At 43.8% G+C, this 7,109-nt stretch overlaps 1 protein-coding gene across 3 annotated transcripts in view; it reads left to right on the top strand.

Annotated features, from left to right (window-relative positions):
* The first annotated feature begins 476 nt into the window (after window positions 1-476).
* DAAM2 (dishevelled associated activator of morphogenesis 2) overlaps window positions 477-7,109 on the top strand; it is a 230,671-nt gene continuing 224,038 nt past the window's right edge. For 2 of the 3 annotated variants that reach the window (XM_068398622.1, XM_068398585.1), the window contains exon 1: window positions 477-567. The gene's annotated coding sequence lies outside the window, so the exon portion shown is untranslated. Of the gene's footprint in view, window positions 568-662; window positions 737-7,109 lie in introns of those variants that run through there. The other variant, XM_068398604.1, reaches the window with a different exon arrangement.

Below are 7,109 nucleotides of genomic sequence, written 5' to 3'. Positions count from 1 at the left end.
TTAAATCCAGTCAAAGCCTGGACACAGCAGAGGGCTGTAGGCTAGGAGTGTGTGTGTGGGGGAGGCCTCTTTGCCAGGTTTGATGTGAGCACTGTTTAGGCACAGCTGAGAGCCTGGAAAATACCGCTTTCCAAATGGGGACTTTCATGACAGATAGTTACATCCTGGGTGTGGATATAATATTCTATGGGCAGAAAAGTACAGGGACTGTCTTTTGCCAGGGACTTATATAACCACACTGGGAACTGTAGTTTCCCACCATTTCCTCCCTGACCCCCCTTGGAGGGGTTTTCTATCCAAAAGTGTAAAAATTACAAATCCAAAAAAACCTGCAATCTGAGCTCTACCTAGAGAAACTTTTAGATCGTTCATTCCATAAATATCTCTTACAGGCTGTCTGACGTCAGAGGATTTGGAGAGAGAGACTGGTCTGAAAGTGAAAACAGCAGCAGTTCTAGTCTCGCTACAACAGCACAGCCAGCAAGAGGAGCAGCACAGGCATTTCTCTATGTGGATTACAGGACTGCAGAACAGGGAGGAACTGCGCAGAGGCACGAGCACTACAGTGTAAGTGTAGCTGCTGCAGCAACTCTTCTCGTGTTTTTGCTTGTTTTCAAGAATGAATCCCTGCAAGTACCACTTGCCTGCCTTTCTTTTTTTTTTCTCCTCTGAAACATCCTGAAGCCAGTTTGGCAGCACACAGGATTCAGGTCTGGCTTGATTGCTTCTCTCAAAGGTATGCAGAGGGGCTGACAGTGGAGGCTTTTGCACTCTTCTGTATGTGGATAGGGGTGACGGGGTTTGAGGGAGGTTGGAGAAGGAGCAAGAGGGAGGGAAGGACATATTTTGGAAGACTGCAAAACTAACTGAAATCCAGCTCCTTCATGTTCTGGTAGCAGGACAGCAAAATCCCAAATAAGCTCTAGGCAAAACCTGACTTCCTTAGGCAATTTCACAATGCAATATTTCTTTTTTTAACTCCTTCTTCCCTTGCCATATTGTGCAGCAAGGACTTGATCTTTCTTTATGGGGAGGACAGGCAGTTTTCTGGCTCCCTGACAAGAAAGTCCTGTCCCACTCCATTTGCCAGGCTACTGAATAAGAGATCCTAACATGAGTATGGGGTGTTGTTCACTAAATCTGACAAATTTAGCACCTTGAGCCTGTACTATCTTGATACTAAGGGCTCTCCAAAGAACCCACTGCTTCTGCAGAGGAAAGAGGCATCTCTCACATTCAAAAACTAGATGTAACAGGGTCATACATGAAGGAGGCAGCTACTACAAGGAGAATCTTCCTGTGCAAAACCTGCAGTGGTACTGCTGCAGACATGTGGTGCAAGTCCCAAGGAAAGCTAGTGATTCTTAATAATTTTTTTTTATTATTTTTACTTCAGCAGTTTAGAGATTCCCAAGCCTACTCCATAAGAAGGCCATGTTTTCAGTGGGGCACTCAGCTGTATTTATTTACAATTAAAATTCAGTGCTGCATTAATGTAATTAACCTTACCTTCCCCACCTCACACCTGAATGTCCCTTCTTCATTCCCCCAGTAGAGCTGGGAGCAGTTCTGGGGACAGCTGTGGAGGCAGCTATCCTCTTCATTGGCATCTTCTCTAATGAGATCTGTGACAGAAACTGTTAATTTCCTCAGGTGGGTGGAAGGGTTTGATACCTCCTGTGTGAAACTGACATACTTAGCTAGCACTTGTAACTTTAGAAAGCTCTTTGCCAGTGAGAGAGTGGTTGGTCTGCGCAGTTGTTAGAAGGAGATATGACGCTCTTGAACATAAACACAAAGCTGGGCTGAGAAGCAGGAGCTATGTGAATTGCACAATATAATGCACCATGCTGTTAGTAATTGGCTTCAGCCAAAAAGCAATCACAAGAAAGGCTGTTGCGAGTCAGCGCTCCCTGGACTGAGTTGGTGTAAAGGTTTAAAGCTGGGCGGGCTATTAAACCTGTGGCAGATGCTCTCTGTTAACCCTCCCCCCCCACACTCCCCACCGCCCCCCCCGAAAGGAAAGGGAAAAGGGAGAGAGACTTATAGGTTGGAAAGTCAAAACAGTTTTAATAAACTATAATAATGAAAAAAGAGTATAATAATAATATTGGAATAACCAAATATATACAAATACATAAAAACCCAAGATCGAGCTCCCCCGATGTCAGCCACGTCACCACCGGCACTGCAGGGCAGGCTCCGGGAAGGCCCAGGCTGGGCCCAGCGACGGTCGAGAACTGGATTCAGGGATGCACGGATCGGGATCGGAGGCAGCAGGAAAACGGACAGAGTCCTCTTCGGACACCGGCCAAAGGCTCAAGCCACAGAAGCAGCCCAAAGCAGCAGAAGCAGCCCAAGCAGGCAGAGGCCCCCAAAAAACAGCAGGCCGAGACCCTTGTGATCCCCCCGCTTTATACCAAGAATGACGTGTATGGGATGGAATACCTTCGTTGGTCAATTTTGGGTCACCTGCCCTGTCCGCTCCTCCCTGCAGGTGTGACCCCCCTTCGGCTCTTCACTCGTAAGCGGTGAGGAATTTAGCAGTGACCTTGGTTTCTATAAGACTAAGTACAGCAAGAGCCTTTCTGTATAACATCCCTACCGGTGCCTCAGTGATAACTACAAACTTCGAGCGTTATCAGTCCTGGAAGCAGACACTGTCTGCAAAACATGCAGTTACTTTCAGAAAGTGCAGTTACTTAGAAGAGACTTAGCTGAAAGTAAAAATCACTGAAAGGAAAACTGGCCTGGTTTAGGCCAAACTAGGACAGTTGGTTTAGTAATGGAATAAGTCTGCAAATACTTTTCCTCTTGAGGGTGGCAGAGTGGGTTGTTGGGGCAGGGAGAAGGAAGTAAAGGAGGAAAGGTGAGGACTGGGAGGAGGGAGTTTTGCAGGGATCTCTCCTGCAAAATGAAATCGATCATGTCTAGTTAGCTGTGGTGAATGCAACTTCAGGTTGATGTAACCACTGTTCTGGCTAATGTAATGGGGGTAGCCTTTACTGGACAGATGTTGAAGGTCTAATCCACACTAAGGGATGCCATGACGTGCCATGTAAAGCAAGCTAGGCTGAGCTGGAGAAAAAGCAACTGCATGTGTAAGGGGGCATGTGTTCTCAGAGCCAGATCCTGCAGGGGTGTACTTTGGAAGTGAAGTCTCTAGACTTGGAAGGAATCAGTTTGGGATCTGGGCTGCTTTACCATGACATATCAGAATCCTTTTCCTCTCTCACATTTATTTCTTATTAGATTTTGTTTCCAATAGCCTAGCAGCTCCTTTTCCAAGAAGCTGCTTTATTTTCTTAGCAACAGGCTAATCACATTGGCTAGCAATGTGAAAGAAAAAAAAATCCTTAAGAAATGTAGTAACTTCTTAGAAACCTTTATGCCCCAATAAAAGCTTGAGAGCTGTCACAGCCAAGACAAGTGTCTGGGAGCCACAGATGCTTTTACCTGGTTGTCTGAAGTGCATTGGGCAATATGTAACTAATATATATAGAACTGCTGAAAGCTGAGCGGGTGAGAAGAGGAACTAAGGAGGAGATAATTCCAGATTTGGGGTGCATTAAGCTGACTGCTTCCTCTCTGTCTCACGATTCCTTTCTCTGTCCTCCAGCTCAGCATCACACTAGTGAGTGACACTACCTGCAGGGGTTTGCAAGTCTGGAAGTTCCTTGTGGGCTGTTAGTCGTGGTTCAGGGGAAAGTTGCACACTGAGTGGAAGGGTGGGAAGAGGAATGGGGAAGGAGATATTGATCTGGCAGGAGATAAATTTAGTGTCTCATGAGAATGAATAGGTCATCACTCAGAATCCTTGAGTTTAGTTGAGGTTATACCAGCCAGGAAATTGCTAGTTCTTCTACGGGTGGACACTGACCCTGGAAGCAAGAGAAACAGAAAACAATTCCCTGTTGGAGCTTACGACAGTCACAGTGCAGCCCTGAGGTTTTAAAAGTCTATATTATGTGTTACGAAGTGCAGTCTCATGGTTTCACAGAGCTGCGTAAGCAAATTCTCTGAATATCCTAGTGGATTTACCACATTGTATCACTTCTCTGCTGCTATTGCTGCTGTTTATTTCAGTTGTGCTCCTTATGTGTAATGGAGATCATTCTGTTCATCTTGAAACCAGTTGCAAAAATTTTTCTTACTAAGTCCAGACGTGGCGTGCACTGACTGTATTTTATTGGCAGGGAGGCATGGCAAGAGTTGAGCAGCATCTTGAAGGCATCTCCCAGATAGTTTGGTTTTGCTCCATCTGCCTTAGTTGACATAAGATTTCCCCAAGGTCCAGTGGAATCCCAGAAACCCATCTAGTCCCTCCAGGCCAGCCATCTGACCTAGCGATTGAGCAATCAGGGACACCATGTCCTGACACTTAGGGGAAGGATGCGTGGGAGGTTTGGCTCTCAGCGCTTTAATTGCTGCGAATTTTCAAACCTGGGTCAATCCTATGGAGATCTGACCCTCTCTCTCTTCCCTGCCCCTGCAGCCCCCAGGCAAGCACAACATGTTCCTAAATTAAAAGAAAGCTGACTGCTCTGATTTTCACTGGATGAAAGAGTTTACATGTATTTTCCTGTGCGTTTTGTTGTGTTGATGATTGACAGTGGTGTTTCTTATGGCTTTTCTATTTTACCAGTTGTGTTCCCTAATATCACACTCCTTTGAACTGAGGCATTTGCAGAAAACTACTAGTAGTAGGATTCAGTATATATACTAACGTGCAGTAGATCTGACTCATTTCTCATCTTTCTGCAATTTCACTTAACAGTGGAGTTACTTCTGTTTGGCATTACTCTGAGACATTATCAGGCCGAGGACTTTTTATCTTCCAAGCTCTGTGTAGGTATTAAATCTCATAATGCTATCTAAATTAGTTAAATGGGATTTATTGGGTTGGATTCTCAGCCAGTGCAGATAGGTATGGGGGTTCTAGTGTAGCTATGACAAATGTATTCCAGCTGAGGATTTGGCCCAGTGTCTTCAGATTGGTAATGAGTGACCTGAGGCATAGACAGTGCAAGTCTGCTCTCATCTGTACTAGTGAAAGATTTTTGTAGCTCCATGTTGTTCAAGAAACTTATTCCAAGCTTCAATTACAAGTAAGTTCAAGTAGCATCAGAATTTGGTCCAGAGAAACTGAGGCTCGAGTTGTACAAAGTAACCTGTAATTTTGGCTCTGTATTTTTAGTGTTTTGTTAAGGCACTAAGACACTCAAAAAATGGAGACAGCCAAAATTATAAGCTACTTTTGAAATGCTGGCTGTCTGACTTGGGCAAATCTACAGAGTGGATCTGATTCTTCTCACATACCTTTTACAGCAGTGTAACTCTCTGAAGGTCAGTGGAGCTACTGCTGTTTTACAGCAGTAGAAGTCACAGAGGAATATGTCCCATGTTGCCAGAAGCTCCCATGAGCTTTAGTATGTCAGTCCTGTACTCATATTCTGTTTTTCTTGACATGTCCAGGATGTGCCCCACTTTGATTTGCTGAGAACCATGTAGCCACATGCCCATGAACACATCACACGCTGAGCAGCACTATTGGTAGTGCAACCTCAAGCTTTCTTAGTGCTGTGTGTTAAATCTGTATCTGAGGATGGTCAGACAGGCTTTTCCTTCCCTTAGGCTTTATGCCGATTTCTATATTGTCCAAAGTTCGTGTTCCATGTTAGATATATATTTTGAATTTGTTTTCCACATAGTATTTCAACACTTGAGATTTTAGCTTCTCTGGTGATCTCTATGGTGCCAGATAATGTCTTCTAGTAGTAGGAGTTTTCTAGACTTGGGACAACATGGAGTAACAAATCTGACCAGGAGGTTTTTGGGTTTAGTAGAAAAGTTATTCTGAGAGTATGGCAGGCTTATACCAGTGATAAGGTTTCTCTGGAGTTAGGAATTAGAGAGACTTAAGGTAGAAAGAAGGAAGTAGATAAGGGAGATCAGAAGGCTTGCTGAAATTCAAGGAGTGGGAGCTGGAGATCAGAAGGATGTGTTTAAGACTGTGTGAAAATGGAATAGAGGTAACCTTGAGGAACTGAGAAAAACTTTGGCAGTAACAGAGGAATAGGCTCCCTCCCTGGATAACAAGTGCTTGCTCACTTTGCTGGCTTCAAAGTCATAATCACTGAAGTTGATATTTCTGTTCATGAGCTTTGAAGTTCACTTTTGTTTTTGTTGAAGAGTATTTTTCTCTTCACTGTGTCCCAGGATGACTTAAGTTCAGGCAATGCATGAGCCAGCCCAGCTCTTCTTTGAATTGGGGACAAAGCTGATTTGTGAGACCCAACAACTCTCTTCTGTCTCCTTGGTATATTTTTTTTTTAAGGAGGCATAAACAAGGACTCATTTTTACTGTTATGTCTTTTATTGTTCAAGGCAGTGAACAAGCCTGATTTTGGGGGCTTTGTATTTTGTTTGTTGTTTGGAGGGGCAATGTTTTTAGCTGCTTAAACAATTGAATTAATGACCCATGAAGTCTTAAGAGATGGAAATTTACACGGTGCCCTGTTCATCCTTGAAGAAAGTGGTCAGGTCCAATTTAACTTTTTAAGAACTGATCTGAAGATCTGTTTCATAAATTAAATACACAAACACACACACATGCAAAAGGGAGACGGAACATTTCTGCCAACGAGCACAATCCAGGTTGGATTTCATTGTGAAGAAGCCATGCAAGGATACATTTCAAGGGTTTAATATCACATGGCAAGATTCCCTTCTTCCAAGACAAAGCTGTGGGAAGAGATGAAAAATCTTGGAGGATGGGTCCACTGGTAGCTATTAAACATGATAATCTGGCTGTACTCCTGTTTCCAAGTTCTAAACAACTAAAAGGATTTAGCAGAGGTAGGATCAGACTATATACAGTATTTTTATATATTTTCCCTAGCTATCTGCAGCTGACCATTACTTGGAGATAGGGTACTGGTTTAGATGGACTTCTGATCTGACTTTGTGTACTCATTTTTATATTCCTCTGGTCTTCGAGATAGAAAAAACTGTGAAGATCCTCTGATGTTTCAGTTATTCCGCGAGGGAGAAACAGTCATACCTGTAAGATGTGGGCTGAGGAACCTGACCAGGTACATCACAATCCA

This window comes from Nyctibius grandis, chromosome 1, assembly GCF_013368605.1.
Source record: "Nyctibius grandis isolate bNycGra1 chromosome 1, bNycGra1.pri, whole genome shotgun sequence".
Lineage (NCBI taxonomy): Eukaryota > Metazoa > Chordata > Aves > Nyctibiiformes > Nyctibiidae > Nyctibius > Nyctibius grandis.
Note: the sequence above shows the minus strand (reverse complement) of the source record. Positions and strands in the feature narration are given on the sequence as shown.